The 17,304-nt window shown below is 41.9% G+C and overlaps 2 long non-coding RNA genes across 3 annotated transcripts; one reads left to right on the forward strand and one right to left on the reverse strand.

The window, feature by feature from the left end:
- Positions 1 to 87: 87 nt before the first annotated feature.
- On the forward strand, positions 88 to 16,485 carry LOC144263898 (uncharacterized). Of its 2 annotated transcripts, none has more exons than XR_013345871.1 (2): positions 88 to 169; positions 11,287 to 16,485. It is a non-coding gene; the product is annotated as an uncharacterized LOC144263898 (long non-coding RNA). The 2 variants fall into 2 exon arrangements; XR_013345872.1 differs by lacking the exon at positions 88 to 169 and adding an exon at positions 3,864 to 5,655.
- On the reverse strand, positions 9,858 to 16,190 carry LOC144263897 (uncharacterized). Its single transcript, XR_013345870.1, has 3 exons — positions 16,129 to 16,190; positions 12,059 to 12,183; positions 9,858 to 9,872 (listed from the first exon to the last, which is right to left on the reverse strand). It is a non-coding gene; the product is annotated as an uncharacterized LOC144263897 (long non-coding RNA).
- Positions 16,486 to 17,304: the final 819 nt, after the last annotated feature.

Here is a 17,304-nt window from a genome sequence, read left to right on the forward strand (position 1 = left end):
CCGTGCCAAATAGCTGATTGACGCGGCAAGCCTGGAAGGGCGGGGGCGGGGAGAAGTGGAGCGGCAGCAGCACACTCAGGGGAGGAGGTGGAGGCAGAGCAGAGGTGAGCTGGGGTGGGAAGTTGTTCCTCTCCCGACCCCGATATAACGTGGTCTCATCTATAAGAAGGTAAGATTTTTTGGCTCCCAAGGACCATGTTATATCAGGGTGGGGGGGGGGGTGTACACACACACAGGGTGTGTATGTATATATATAATATAGTCTTGTCTGGTGAAAAAAATTTCCCTAGAACCTAATCCCCCCATTTACATTAATTCTGATGCGGAAATTGGATTCGCTTAAAGTCACATTTTTCAGGAACATAACTGCAACGTTAAGAGAGGAGTTACTGTATTGGCAATGGCCAGAAACCTGTCCTGAGATCAGTAAGCAGTCACTGTGGCAGCACTGAGGACTGCTCCCATCAAGTTGATCTTTTGAACTGGACTAAAGTAGACTTTTCTGCATATATTTTGAGTACCAGATGAATGAACAGTGACTGGATTCGAAGAATGCTGTGCTTTACTTACTCCTTTGACTGGCCTCGGACCACCCAGTCATCCAGACAAGGAAAGACCTGGATACCCTAATAGTGGAGAAGGGAAGCTACCACTACATACGTTTGGTAAAAACTCTCTGTGCCAGTGAAGTGCCAAAGAGGAGTACCCTGCATTGGTAGTGAGAGTCTGACCATTAATTTCAGATACTTCCTGTGGCCACATGGAAATCAACATCCTGTGAATCAAGGGCAGAGAACCAGTCTCCGAAGTCCAGGGAGAGCATAACGGGAATAAAGTGAAAGCATCCTGAACTTTAGCTTCCTGGTTAATTTCGTTAGCTTTCTCAAGTCCTGCATGGGTGTTAGCCAACCCTCTTCCCCTCTTGTGAAAGAAGGTAGAATTAGCAGGAATAAATTCTTTTGCCTTCATATTGTGGAGATACTTTCTCTATGGCTCCCAAATTCGTGAGGCTGCACAATTTTCCAAAAAAGGCTCCAGAGGCGATCCTGGCAATTACAAGGTGGTAAGCCTAACTTCCATAGCAGGCAAATTGGTTGAAACTATAGCAAAGAATAGAATTAGACACATAGATGAACACAATATATTGGGGAAGAGTCAACAGGACTTTTCTAAAGGGAATTCACCAATATATTAGAATTCTTTGTGGGGGGTCAATGAACATGCGGACAAGAGTGATCCAGTGGATATAGTGTACTTGGACTTTCAGAAAGCCTTTGGCAAGGTCCCGCACCAAAGGCTATTAAGCAGAGTAAGCAGTCATGGGATAAGAGGGAAGGTCCTCTTATAGACAGAAAACAAAGGGTAGGAATAAATTATCAGTTTTTGCAATGGGGAGAGGTAAATAGCAGGGGCCCCCACAGATCTGTACTGCAATCAGTGCTATTCAACATATTCATAAAGGATCTGGGAAAAGGGGTAAACAGTGAGGTGGCAGAGTCTGTAGACGATACAAAATTACTCAAGATAACTAAGTCCAAAGCAGACCGCAAAGAGTTACAAAGGGATCTCACAAAACTGGGTGACTGGGCAACAAAATGGCAGATGAAATTCAAATTGTTGATAAATGCAAAGTAATGCACATTGGAAAATGTAATTCCAATCACACATGCAAAAAGATGTTGTCTGAATTAGCTATTACCATTCAAGAAAGATCTTGGAGTCATCGTGGATAGTTCTCTCTCTCTGCTCAATGTGCGGTGGCAGTCAAAAAAGCCAACAGAATGTTAGGAACCATTTGGTAAGGGATAGATAATAAGACAGAAAATATCATAATGCCACTTATATATTTACAGTACACCCACACCTGGAATACGGGTGCAGTTCAGATCACTCCATCTCAGAAAAGATATATTACATATATATAAAATATACATACACATAATATATAAAAAGCTATATTAGCTATATCTGATCTATTGCATACAGATTTTTACAAATCTCTTGTTTTATGATCTTGCTAGATAGATCTCAGTCTTTATTTTCCTAGCTGCTGCTACATAACATGGATCTGAAAACATCAGCTTCCTATCTCCCAAATCCATTCTCTGATCAGTGCAGTGCAGCTTTTGGTCACATACAGTTAAGGCTAGAATTTATAAAATGAACTTCTGTAAACTAACTGATAAGAGTAGAGCCTTCAAGTCAAATGTGTGTAGTCTTGAGATTAGCTTGCTTATGTTCAGAATCCATGAAGAATATGAAAGGTTTCGGATACCAGGCATGCCTTATCTTTATGGACATTCCTGCCATACAGTAAGAAAGAAATGCATTAAAAAAAAGATCAAAAAGAAAAAAAGTCAGAAAATGTTCTTCTTACCAAATAAACTGTATCCATCTTTTGAAGCCCAATGACCTACTTGGTACAATCTATGTTGTCTGGTCCAAAACTGACAAAAATAAAAATAAAAAGCTTGTTAATTAGTATGTGCTTTTAACTGTTGCAGCCTTTCTCCCTCTCTGGCTAATAGCTATCACCTATTTGTATTACAGTAGTGCTCAGAGACTCTAAGGTCAGAGCTCCATGTGCTGGGCACTGCATGTACAAACATAGTAAGAAGCAGTCCCTACCCTGAAGGGCTAAAAAATAATGAGACAAAAGGCAGGAGAGTAGCAGTATCACCATTTCTCAGATGGCGAGAACTAAGGCACAGATTAACTCTCTTTTCTAAGGTCATACATGAAACCTGTAGCAGAGTCAGAAAATTAACTCCGATCTAGTACAGTACCTTAACCACAAGACCATCTCTGCTTGGATGTCTTAGAAGGGAATTGGAGAGACTGAAGACTTTCTTCTAGGTTGTCTACTTTGAAGAGTTATCTATATTGAGTCAGTTTCTTAGTGCTAGGTCTCTTCTATAAGGACTAATAGTGCTGTAAGGAAACCAGATATGGTTAACTGCTCTGCACATATACAATTTTAACAAAGTATTTTTCTTACTCACTGTGCAAGCAAAAGTCTATTGAAAACTCTTAACTATGAAGTGTCATTTTATTCCATCTCTATCTTGATACTCCAGTATCTTGGCCAGAGCTGTTATTAACCACAACTTGCCATCTGCAAGCAAACTATACAACAATATTGCCTTTGAAGAGTTTGGAGCACTATTAGAGAGAGATCCCTGCAGCCATTATTTGTTTCCTGTGGGATAATTTTTGAATGGGAAAAACAAATTCCATTGGGAAACAGTGATATTAACAAATATTTTTGACTATAACTTGAAGCAGTTCAGCTCTTCATGTTTCAGTGCTTGAGCAAGAGTGATACAGGGTATTTAATTGGCACTATTGGACAATTATTTAATACATTAGAACCTCAGAGTTACGAACACCTTAGGCATGGAAGTTGTTTGTAATGCTGAAATATTTGTAATGCTGAGCAAAACATTATGGTTGGTCTTTCAAATGTTTACAAATGAACTTTGACTTAATACAGCTTTGAAACTTTACTATGCAGAAGAAAAATATTGCTTTCCCTTTATTTTTTTAGTAGTTTACTTTTAACACAGTCCTGTACTGTATTTGCTTTTTAATCTTGCTGCTGCCTGATTGTGTACTTCCAGTTCCCAATGAGATGTGTGGTTGACTGGTCAGTTCAGAACTCTGGTGTTCGTAACTCACTCCGAGGTTCTATTACATCAGTTGTTTCATACTATAGCACAGTTTTCAAAGACTAGAGGTTCCTGTTCAAGGTTCTGTACTGCAAGTAAGGTGTCTGTAGGAGACTGAAAGACTATCACGAGGTCAACATGTTCAGAAGGCAAAACATTGAGCCCATTTTGAGGGGTGGGGAGGGAGGGAGAGCACTTATCTTCGCTCAGCAGCAGCAACAAGAAGTGGATTACGCAGTAGCATCAACTGATGCCAAAGGGAGTCCATCTGGTTATCTTTGACCGAGAGCTTTGGTGGCAGTGATGCAGATTCTTAAACAGTAAATTGTGGGGGAGGTGTGTAAGGGTTGGGGATACTTTAACAGCTTCATAAATATATTGAAAACAAAATGACTATAATTTCTCAGATCTGTCTCTTTAATTCCTGATTTGCAGACAGACCACATAGCTTCTCAGATAATAAATGAGGGTCACATGAATGGATTTATCGATCCAATTGATGGAACGGTGCATTTAGAAAATAAGGTTGTCCCTCATTTTTTCATAGTGCAATTCAAAATTAATTGGTTGAGCTGTTCTCTACAGCATAATCAAATTATATTTTAAAATGAGGATCTACTACTGGGGAGCGTTAAGGAACCAGCAGGCTCGGTGACCTTAAAGCAACTCTTAAGGACGTATCAACAGGATACCGAAATGGCAAATAGGGCCATTCCTAGGGTTGCCAGGTGACCGTTTTTTGTTAGACGTCCAGTCGTCAGCCCAGCAGGGACCCAGAGTTAAGGCAGGCTCCCTGCCTGCCCTAGCTCTGTGTGGCTCCTGGAAGTGGCTGCCAGGTCCTTGTGAGACTCCACACACTGCCCCGTCCCAGTACCAGCTCTGCAACTCCCATTGTCCAGGAACGAAGACCAATGGGAGCTGTGGGGGGTGGAGCCATCCATTCACCTAGGGGCTGCAGAGACCTGGTGGCTGCTTCCTGGGAGCCACGATAAAGCGCCATCGGGACCCCACAGCCCGAAACTCCTCCTGCACCCCAAACCCCCGCCCCAGCTTGTAGCCCCTCCCAAACCCAAATTCCCTCCTGGAGCCTGCACCCCCCCAACACCTCAACCCCCTGTCCTGACCCCCTCCTTCACCCGAAACCCCTCATCCCAGCCCCATCCCAGAGCCAACACCCCCAGCCAGAGCCCACACCCCCTCCTGCACTCCAGACTCTGCCCCAGCCAAATGAAAGTGAGTGATGGAGGGGGAAGAGGTGGGGCCTCAGAGAAGGGGTGGGGCCTTGAGACATGGGCGGGGCAGGGATGTTTGGTTTTGTGCCATTAGAAAGTTGGCAACCCTACCCATTCCTTGTAGATAGTTATCGAAGCCATGTTAAATAGACTTGAATCTTTAACATGTTTGCCTGTATTGTTAGAGAATTAAGAATAAATGTTAAGTGAATTTGTCTGTGTTTACACATATCTTGTTAGAAGTTTAACAGTGTGATCTAATTAACCTGTAGATACTAAAATTCTGTTCCTGTCTCATAACGCTTCATTACTGTAGTCTACTGAGATGAGGTTTGTGGTATAATAATATTATTGTCCTCATTTCTCTTTGAAACTTGTAATGCCACATAGTGAACTACCTGTGCACTATTTTAGTAATTTGAATGGTTATTGTTTAATGTATTGTTTGAGAAAGGACCCATTGAATGGAGATCAAATGGTCAGCTTGCTTTCATCAAAGCCCATGTGGTGGAATTACCTGTCACCACCTCACCTGCTTCAACTTTAAAGGAAGCTTTGGTCCTGATCCTTTTCATCTCAGATCTGCTTAAACTCTGATAGGGAAAGTCTAAAGCCACAAGACTGAGGTCTCCAGATTTACTCTGGATTTACCCTGGAATTCTCATGGAAGAATGTGAACAAACTCTGCACCTGGACTATCTATTGGACTGTAACCTTTTAAATTGATTCCAGAAAGGAGGATTATACACACATTTGTATGTATATTGAGCTTTTAACTCTTTTTTTCTTAATAGATCTTAGATTTAATTAATAAGGAGTGGCTGTAAGCGTGTATTTTGGTGAGCTCTGAAGTATTCATTGATCTGATGGGCAATGGGTCTGGTCCTTTGGGATTGGTAGAACTATAAGTATGGTGAATACAGTTTTCAATAACCCCTCACTGGATTGCCTAAACGGGACTGTATTTGTCTTCTGGTTAACCAGCGTGGTATTAGAGGAGTTGTTTTGTTACTGGCTTGGGGAATCTAATTATAGAATAAATCACCAATCTTGGGGATTGTCTGTCCCAGTTCTTGCAGTCTGCCCTGCGCTGGCATTCTCAGCATGGCCCAATGGGACACCAGTCACAACTACATAAACCAAATAATGATTTGATTAATCAGTCACTTGTCAGAATATTCGGCATGGTATCACTGCTTTGCTGTTTTGAAAGTTGTGGTTTAAAAGTACAGGAAGAAGTAAAACCTGCTAACAAGATAGATTTTTGCTGCACATCCTGTTTACTAAACTGCTTTGTGGACTTGTCACTTTCCACTGGTTGTTGTGAAAATGTTCCATGTTCCTACGAGTTGTAATTATTCCAATTAAAAAAAAAAAAAAGAATGAGCCAATTAGATTCAATCCTATGATGCCTTTGTTTAAGCGATCACTTGTAGTACTTCACTTGCTAGCAGTTTGAGTTTCAGTGTATGTAAACTGCAGTATAATTCTAATCTTCCAAGTTTCCTGCATTGGATTTACAGTTTAGACATCTACTACATCCTGGAAGAAAAACACCATTGTCTGACGATTCAAGGAACAGAAAAATAAGTTAACAATCGGCATTTATTCTGTCTTGTGTTCTCAGAGGATGGCAGCAGAAATAGCGATGAGAGAATACAATAGGCCTAGAGTATACGAGCATTAGCACGGTATTAAGAACAGGAGAATACTCTTTTCAAGTTTCAGAGTAGCAGCCGTGTTAGTCTGTATTCGCAAAAAGAAAAGGAGTACTTGTGGCACCTGAGAGACTAACCAATTTATTTGAGCGTAAGCTTTCATGAGCTACAGCTCACTTCATCGGATGCATAAAAGTGGAAAATGCAGTGAGGATGTTTTTATACACACAGACCATGAAAAAATGGGTGTTTATCACTTCAAAAGGTTTTCTCCCCCCACCCCACTCTTCTGCTGGTAATAGCTTATCTAAAGTGATCAACCTCCTTACAATGTGTATGATAATCAAGGCAAGACAGCTTAGTACATATAGTGATACTTGAGAACCAGTAGTGAAAGTTAACACACATACATGCAAAGACAAAATTGAGGATGTTTCTTTCCTTTGACTTTTTTCAGCTAAGTTGTGCTTTGCAACAATCAAATTAAAATGCATACAGCACTTTCTTGAACTGTAAGTACAGCAGCTGGTGGAAAGACACTTGTATATGGAGGCTGTACGACACATAATCAAGAAGTACAGGAACACCTGAAATAGCGGAGAGAAGAGTTTCACTCAAAGCTGAGATTAATAATACCATTGGTTTTGTTAACACACTCTCCTGAAATTTAATTAAGTCTTACGCTGCTTGATTGCTTATCATTGCTTGTAGTGCAGACCTGTGTATTTTAATGAATCTGCCTCAAATGAAGGAGGCTGGAGAGTTATGAGGACAGGATTTGGCTCTGAGTATTAATGGAAAAAAGAACAAATCAAACAGAAGAACTAAGCCTTTTCCTTTTGTTTTCCACTGTCTCTCTGAAATTCAGACTTCCTTCATGTGTTTTCTTTTTCCAGTAAAAGGTGAACAAGTATTTGCCTACAGTTTGGGAGCACTTTTTAAAAGCTCCCAGCATTGGCTTAATTCCTTTCACTGAAGTCAAGGGGAATTTTTCCCCTGACACTAATGAGAGACGATTTAGCTCAGCACTAGGTGCTTTTGAAAATGCCACCCAGGAACTACACTTTCTCCATAGTCGACACGATTTAGCTTTGTGCAAACACAAGAATCACAATCATGTAAAGTTCTGCTACATGGTAATATCCCACAAAGATACACCAAAAGCCTAATCCTGAACAAGTCAGCAAAGTCCTAGCAAACAAATCCCTTTTACAGGTGTGAGACTACACAGAGGAGATGACGGAATGGCTATTCACCCCACCTATTGCAATGCAACTGCAAGGGCACTGCTAAAGCAGGTCTAGCTGTCTAATTCTTGGAAGGGAGACTAGGGGATGTGGCAGTTGCTTTCCTATGCAGCTCACTCAACAGTAGAGCCATGTGGGTTCCCTGCAGCAAACACCCCCTGGCCCCATTCCTGTTTGCATTTGACATGCTCTGTTCCTTTTGCCAGAGCCAGCCTTATGGGTGGGTGACATGGGTGACTGCCCGGAACGCCATGGTCGGGGGGTGGTGTGGTCAAGAGGCAAGTAGCGGGGCAGGCCTGGGGCGAGAGACCGTGGAAGGGAGCTTGAGGCAATGGGGCATTTGCACTACAGCATCCCGCAATTGCGGGGGTGGGGAGGGGAGCAGCTTATTGAGCACATGCCAAACATTCTGTCTTCCTGGATGCACTCTGTTCCAGAGGCCATGCTGATTGACAATCTCATTGTCCAATCAGTGCTCATCCCCACCCTAAAGTGGTAAAATGCACTTCTAGTGGCTGATCCAGGGGTGAAGGGGAGGGAGGAGGTAGCAGGGGCCAGGAGAGATGGGGGTATGGTGGGGGGTCCAGAAGTGACGCGGGGGTGGGGAGCCCGGGGAGCAGAGGAGATGGGTGTGGCACCCGGGAAGGCAGTGGGGGCTAGTGGCACCATAATACAAGTTTGCCCAGGATGCCATTTCCCCTGAGGCCAGCCCTGCCCTTCACATTTCTGTCCCACTGCAGAATTGCAAGTGCCATCTAATGTGGAATGCCCACCTGCTACCTGTGGTTTACCAACAGGGCTCTCCCCCACTAGCAGATGGTCTTTGCTGCTTTCTGGCCTTGCATTCCCTGTCAGGCACTTTGCCCATACTCGTGATGATACTTTTCCTTTTAAATTGGCTTGTGTCACTCAGGTAACTCTCACTCGTTATTACTAGAGCCCTATCAAATTCACTGCCATGAAAAACACGTCATGGACCGTGAAATCTGGTCTTTTGTGTGCTTTTACCCAATACTAGACCTATTGCACTGGGAGGCCAGCATTTCTCAAATGGGTGGTCCTGACCAAAAAGGGAATTTCGGGGGTGTTCACAAGGTTATTTTTGGGGGGAGGGGGGTGGTCATGGTATTGCCACCCTTACTTCTGCACTGCCTTCAGAGCTGGACAGCCAGAGAGCGGCAGCTGTTGGCCATGCGCCCAGCTCTGAAGGCAATGCCCTGCCAGCAGCAATGCAAAAGTAAGGGTGGCCATACCATACCAGGCCTCCCTTACTTCTGTGCTGCTGCCTTCAGAGCTGGGCGGCCGGAGAGTGGCGGCTGCTCACTGAGGGCCCGGTTCTGCAGGAAGCAGCACAGAAGAAAGGGTGGCAATACCATACCATGCCACCCTCACTGCTGCGCGGCTGCTGGCAGCAGTGCTGCCTTCCGAGCTGGGCTCCCCGCCGGCAGCCACCACTCTCCATTTGCCCAGGTTTGAAGACAGCGCCACCACCAGCACAGAAGCAAGGGAAGGAGTACCACAAACTCCCTACAATAACCTTGGGACCACTTCTTTGGGTGAGGATAACACAGTGACATTTCAGATTTAAATAGCTGAAATCATAAAATTTTATGATTTTTAAAATCTTATACCCATGAAATTGTCCAAAATGGACCGTGAATTTGGTAGAGCCCTACTTACTGCTGTGGTTCTCTAACACAGAGTCAAGTAAAAGGCTTATCTGCTGCTTCCCTAAATGAATATTATAGATGGCCAACTTGGGGGCCCAAGACAGCTTCAGTTAGTAACATAAAGGGTGGGTAAAGCAGGATCTCCCTTCTATATTAGATACAAATCTGTTCATTGATTGCATTTTCCATCACCTCTACCATTTGTCCTAGAACTAATTGATACATCACATCAGAGAAGCCTCTTGATTTATCAAACACTTACAAATATGTATTAAATAAGTGACAAACCTTATTAGAATAGCCTTAATTTTTTCCTTTTGTTAATATCTCTCTTTATTTGACAAACAGAACACACAGGGCACCACAGGATAGTGCAGAAATCAGAGCAGATGGATCCCTGTTTAAAAAGAAAACATATTAAAGTCTGTCAACTTAAGATGTACATCTAACTTTTCATTGACTTTATCATATTGAATGGATTTAAACTCAGACTAGAATATAGGCTTTCAGTGCTGCCTTTGACTGGGATGACAGGGCCATTATGGGGAAAGGGGGATGGGGAGATACATTTTAGTTAAACTTCTTTTATCAAAGGATTTTTATCCCAGATTCATAGAAATTAAAAGATATCAAACCCTATTTGTTTATCTAGTCCATAGCCCTGCTTTTTACCCCAGTAAGCCCCTCCCTTTCCACACACACACCCCCAACAAAAAAGTATGTCCAATTACTTGCTGTAGGAGGCAGAGAGGCAGGTTACCTCCTAAGACACCAAAGACTTTATTTACAAATTAGGAAGCAGAGTTATCTAATGGGTGGTGTTTACCCAATAACAACCATGCTTTAGCAGATGGAAACCAGACTGAGACTAGAGATTGGAAGCTCTGCTAGATCAAGTCCGCCTACCTGTGTAGGATTGTTCCTTATAGAGTAACCTCTGGGGTTCTGTCCAGTTTCCATTTTAAATGTTTCCAGTGGTGGAATTTTTCAACGGGTAAACAGTTTTTTGCATTTAGGGTTAGGATGTATTTTCTGATATTCAGCCAAACTATTCCTTTTCTTAACTTCATCCTTTTGCTAGTCCTCACACCACTCCTTAACACACTGCTCTATACCTTTCAGGTCTTTGCAGTTATAGCCCCCACTGACTGTCAAAAACTGTACATATTTAGCTCTGAATTTTCCTTAACGGTCAATGCCTCCATGCTCCAAATTAGTTTCACTGCTCTTCTCTAATTTCCTTCCAATTCACCTGCATCCTTCAGGTATTGAAGATCTAGCAAGGAAAAAAATATGTTCTAGATAGAGAAACTATTGCCTTCCTGCTCTGACATAGCTCCAAATTTTTAAAAGATCTTAGCTCCAAAGTGAAGTGACCAGGTTTTGAAGCTACTGTTGAGCCCTTTGGAAAATCATTTAGGTGCCTAAATAGAAGCTGAGGTTTGATTTGTTTGTTTTTAAGTAGCCTATAACATTTCTGTAGAGATCCCCCAAACCTCCTTGGCTTTGTGTTATTATTGATCTATTGAATGTGTAATCATACATGTAATTTCGTGACCAGTATCACCCTGAAGCATTTCAGTGACATTCCTTTCCATGCCTTTCCACCCACAGAACATGTACACGTTTGCAATTTTTTTTTCCCCTAGGGACATTAGGCTGAATCTCATTTTATAATTTCATGGCCATAGTTCTAACCTTCCTCAGTCCCTTCATATTATTCCTCTCTTGTGTTTGTAACACATCCCAATTCAGTGTGATCTATTCATTTAACTTTCATGTTATCTAATCTTGTTTTTTTCATTTCTTAGGCTTTTCTGTTATTTGTGCTTTGGCACAGAAGGAGTTAACTCCAGAAACTACAATATTGTAGCTTGAAAAAACACATACACAACCGCCTTGTTGATTGAACCACACATTTAGAATTCTGTCTACATTCTGCAACACCTTTTCAGCTCATCAGGAGAACCCTTGGTGAAGAGATTCATGCTGAGGGAGTAAGAGCCAAGATTTAGATCAGTAGTTTGGTCTAAATGGCGGTTGATTATCAGGTTAGTATTATGTACAATGTCTGCATTAGAAATTATCCAATATACATTTAATTTAGATGGATATTTAAATGTAACCAATGCCTCATCAGAGGGGGTTCTCTATCTCAGGTACGTAGCAAATCTCTGCTTTAAAGGGGCATCAATTAATAACGGATAATTGCACTTCTACTTTTCGTGAAATTATCTCAAAGTGCTTTACAACAGTACCAAAGGAATGATCTATTTTACAGATGGGGAGAACAAAGGAAGAAGAGCTAAGGGACTTGTGCAAGGTTACACAGTGAGTCGGTGGCAGTTGCAAGTAGAACCGAAGTCTTCAAATGACCAATCCTCCACTAATTTCTAGAGCACAGTGCCCTCAAATCATAAGGGAAGACTCCTAGCAGCCATGTTCAGATGGGGAGGAATCACACTGGGTGGAAGCTGGCTAATGAAAATGTAGCCAACTGATCTGCTTAGATCAATGACATGTTGCTTTAAGGGCTGTTCTTTGAGCATGAGCAAAACAAAATATTATTGAATAGTAACTAACAGGGATTCCGTATCTTGTCCGGTAGAGAGTCCTCATGGCAACGCTTCCGCCACAACAGCAGCATTCATTCATGTCACTTGCTACTTGACATTCAAGACAACAGAAACAGAATGCTCCACATAGGCCTGGATAAAGACAAACAAATGAGGCTCACTCAATGTTCTCCCCTTCATTCATGCAGACAGTTAACTTTCACCACCACTTTTAGGAGAGATGTAGAAATGGCTAGAAAAATCGGAAGGAGAAAGTTAGGGACATGCCAATGGGCCAGAGCTAGTGCGAAGGAGGGGAAGGCCATTGAAAGACCTATATAGCGATGTCTTGTGAGGCTTTAATAGGCAACTCTTCTCTCCCTCCCCCTCATAATGAATGAAGGCCATTTTTTCACTGCCAAAAAAGGTGTGTTTTTATAGTAAATTTGCACACACACGCTTTAGTTGTCTCACTGTAAAATTCTAGTGGAGGCGAGGCATTGTAGTTTTTACCATGATGTAACTAAGCGAGGTGAACCGCAGGTGGGGGAGATAGAGTTGAACTTGTGCAGATACACCACTAAAAGCTACATGAGCACGTTGCCTCCACTAGGATTTTACAGCAAGATGGCTAACCCATGTCAGTTATCCGGCTGTAAACACACTCCTTTCTGGAGCTATGACCCTCAGCAGATCCGAATTAACTTTCTTTACGTGGGACTGGAGTACAAGTAGTTGCTTTGTGTGAGAACGAGTGGGTGATGTAGCCATCTAGTCACTGGCTCTCAGAGTGGATATGGGAAATACAACTACAAGCCACTCCTTTAAATCAATATAAAATAGACAAACGGGATTCCTCCATCCCCCATTTAAAGTCAGACCCAGTAAAAGACTGGAGATATAATATTAAGCCAAACATCAAGACACCTGAATCCAAAACAAAAATACAATATTTGACTATCCACTTACAGATTCCACAGTCACTGCAGCAATCCATCAACCCGGTCTGCCACAAGCTACTTGGTGCATTAGCCACAGTAAGTTGGGGCTGTACAACGATGACTTGGGGAGAGGCCATGTCTAGTTTCACCAGCTGAGTTCAGAAGTTTACATTCTCAAAGGAGAACAAGAAAAAGGAACGGTTTTGCAAGTTGGTTAGGAATGTTACTCACATTTCTTTGTGAAATGGCACCATGTTTCTCACTTCATTGGAAGAAATGCTGTCCATATGATAACTGGATAATTTTGGTGGACACAGGAGGCCAAATTGTTGTCAATGGAGTTGGACCAGGGATGAATTTAGCCCATTTTCTTAAGTCCAGGTTATGAGAGGGTGTAAATTTTCATTCAAAAGCACATTTCTCCTTAACATCACATTGGGGCATAGTTCATTCCTGATTCAAAGGAAAGAGTGCCACTAACGGGATGGCAACAACATATCTTCCAGCAACACCTAATGGTTCCTTGGCCCTCTCCCAGGTGAGTTCTGACCTACTCTGAGCCTACTTAGTTTGTGTGATCTCAGAACATCACAACACAACACACTATGGATGTTATCGCAGAAATGGAAATCTCTCTGTTGCTGCTGTTCTCCAAGAGACCACCCTGAGACCAGAGATTAGCCCCCAAATAAGGATTTTCCTTCTGCAGCTAACCCTCAGCCCAATTCTGAGATCTCACTCAGTCCTTCCCTCAGGCAAACTTCCTTTGACTTCACTGATGATTTGTCAAAGTCAAGAATTATTCTGGCAGCAGTAAACAGCTTGTCAGACATTTTCAGAGAACATTGGGCAAGATTCATGAGGGGGACTTTGGTGCTGCAACACTCATTGTTGAAATACTTAATGTTCAGGCATCCTGCTGCCTTGGGGAATTCACAGCCCAGGCACCCAGATCCTATTTAGGCTAACAGATGTATTGGAGCATAAGCTTTTGTGGGTGAATACATGATCCACCTGATCCACCCTAAGGATTGACTTCAATGCAACTTAAGCAAGTGTTTAAAGTTAAGCATGGGCTTAGGGCCAGATTTTAAAGGTATTTTGGCCCTTAAAGATATAGATAGGCGCCTAATGCCCAACTCCCACTGAGGTTATTTGCAATTCTGCACTTGGCACTTTTGAAAATCCCACTGGGCACCTATCTCATCTTCAGGTGCCTAAACACTTTTAAAATCTGACCTTAAGTGCTTCTTTGAATCAGCGCCTATCAGTCTTCATTCATAGGGAAAGGAAACTAATAATGATCAATATGTGCTGTTTAAACTTAAGAACTCTATCGTGACCCCTTGCTTTTATTTCCAGATGAGCCACTATCAATTATTATAATGTCCCCTTTCTTTGATAATGAAAGAATGATTTCAGTAAATCAACAACAAGTCAACTCAACATTCATTGGTGTCAAAACAATAGTGTCCAAAATCTTGACACATTGGAACAGTTATTGTGAGGCTAGAACAGATTGGATTGCGCATCTGCATTTTGCAAGTGACACTTTTGCACTCTTAACACAAGACGCTCCCAACCGTGGAATCTTCCATAATAGAGATTTGTATTTTTAGTTTTCTGTGCTCCCTACCAAAACTGAAATGAAAGAAAAAACCCCAAATTATTTGATTTATTGGCTATTAATTATCTTATCTTAAATTATAGTTGGATATAAAAGAAGAAAGACATTGATGATATCTATTAATATCTATTAGCTATATGTAACTTCTGACAAAGTGGGTATTCACCCATGAAAGCTTATGCTCCAATCCGTCTGTTAGTCTAAGGTACCACAGGACTCTTTGCCACTTAAAAACTACTTGCTTACAAAATCAGACACAAAAAATGCAGAAGTGTCACAGTGCACTATGACTGAAACATGGCTGACTTTCTCATTTTTACCATATCATTATAAAATACGTCAATGTGTGTATAAATATTGTACTTACATTTCAGTGTGATACTTCAGCCTGTCTTTCACTTGTGAGCCTTGTCTGAAGCCCAAGGTCCCAGGCAGTGGGGCTGAAGCATGTAACTTAGCTTCCTGGGGCCCCCTGTGTCATGGAACCCTGGGCAATTCCCTGCTTGCCACCCCTTTATGCCGGCCCTCCACTTGCGACCCCCCTAAACCTATCCCTTGACACCCCTCTCGGCGGTGCAACCCCCAGGTTGAGAAACACTGATCTAGATGATTTGAGTACTCACTGGAAGACCTCTGAGTACCCCCAGGGGTACATGTACTTCTGGTTGAGAACCACTGCTCTAACCAATGGGCTAAAAGTTCCTGAGGGGGCACTGCCAACTCCATTTCTTATCAGAAATGGGTTAGGCACCTAGTTCCAAAAGATGGTTCATGGCTGTGAATCCAGAACAAATGGAACGGTCTCTGTCTAGCCTGGACTTAAGCCCCACTCTTCAAAGGGATCTAAGAGCCTAGGCCACCCCACTCTTCTAAGTATTTCCCATTACCTAGATTAGGCAGCTCCCCACTCAGCATTCTGGCTTTCGTAGATCCCATTCTTAGGTGCCTAACGCTCCCTATGCATTGTATAGGGAGCCTAGCATCTAATGCAGGGCAGTGGATTCCACTGGGTGGCTAGGTGCCTAAAGGTAAGTCATTGCAAGGCTCAATGTTGCAATGCCTGAATCCCTTTAGTACATTTCTAAAAAAGGGCATTAAATAACCATCAAATGTATTAAGAATGGAGGAACAAAGACGAGTTATCTATGTCTTATCCTACATTTCCCTCATTTTAAGAAGGAAATATACTTGATATGCAGTTAACACACTTCTAAAGTCTGTTAAACAAATGTACAAAGTATTAATGACAGAGGAATAAAGGAGAAGTGTTATTAGATTTCCATAGCAATCATGCATTTCCTCATTTTTAGAGAAAATTAGGTTTTATGCAGGTAGTACATTTCTAAATAAAGGCTATTAAAGAACTGCACAAAGGCTGCTAACTATTAGTGATAAAGAGAGAAAATATAACCTTAAATTACTTATATTTTGCAAGGAAGGTGCTGGTGTATAGCCATCTTTCAGGGATCTCTAAGAAAGTTTTTTTAAAAGCACAGAAAGTAAAAAAGAGCAGAGCAAAAAGATTCTTACCACAAAGCATCACCATATCAGCCAAGTGGCAAAAACCTCTCTTCTGGGAGCTTAAGATAAAGCAAGCCACATCACCTGAACCAATCAGAAGGTATTCTTTGACTATGTGACCTTTTGCAGACGCATATCTCACATATTAAATTACAGATGTTTTCCTTTTCCAATCTGAAGGTTTTTCTAACCGCATGGTCTTTTATGGAATTATTCATTGTTGCATGTTAGAACGTAGATTAAAGATAAAATAATTAAAAGGAACAAGCATGTGATTTCTTTCTCAGACTCCTTTTTTCTTTTTAGCATTAGCTTTCTTTGTTTTTTAATTCTGGACCACAAATAAAGTTTCCTCTTTACACACAACTCCTTCAGTAATTGCCTTTTAAAACTCCTAATAAACACTGTTTGAGTTATATGCCTAACCTTTATTATAATTTCCCGTATTGTATTATTTAAAAGTAACCTATTTACATGGTTTGGTTTTATGAATATAGAAAAACAGGGCCCTATACACATCCCTGGAGTGCAGTCTCCTCTCACCTTGGTTACAATGAGGCTTTGGAAAAAAAGCTGCAAATGAACAGCTTGTTTCAAATGAAATTACTTTTGACATAAATTTGGGATATGGCAGAGCATGGGTGAAGTGGGGAGTAGGGCCTCGAGGCAGGTGCCAGGGCCCCTTCTCAGTGTGGGCCCAGCGCCACTGCACCATTGTAAACCCGGTACTGTCTGTAACCTGTAAGACATTAATTTAATCAGTTAGCATAGTTAGCATAAGGCTTGAGGCCTTTGAACAGAAACTTTAAACAAACAAACAGCCCAGTGGAAAACTTCAAGTGTTGGGGAGTTAAAAATAGTGTGTTCAAGAGTAAATTCTAGGAACATGAGTCCAACCACAAGAGTGTCATGGCAACGAATTTACGTACATAAGAGGTGCATGGGTTACATCCGCAGAGCCTTAACCACAAGAGGGCCATGGCAAAACATTGATATACTAACCTATAGGACAGGTATTTTCAAACTGGGGGTCATGACCCTTCAGGGGGGTCATGAGGTTATCACATGGGGGGGTCACGAGTACATGCACAAAAGACAGCAACTGCTATAAGAGGAACCCATCCAAATTCACGGTTCATTTTGGTCAATTTCACAGTCATAGGTTTCAGAGGGGTAGCCGTGTTA

The sequence above is a fragment of the Eretmochelys imbricata genome, chromosome 4 (assembly GCF_965152235.1).
Source record: "Eretmochelys imbricata isolate rEreImb1 chromosome 4, rEreImb1.hap1, whole genome shotgun sequence".
Classification (NCBI taxonomy): domain Eukaryota; kingdom Metazoa; phylum Chordata; order Testudines; family Cheloniidae; genus Eretmochelys; species Eretmochelys imbricata.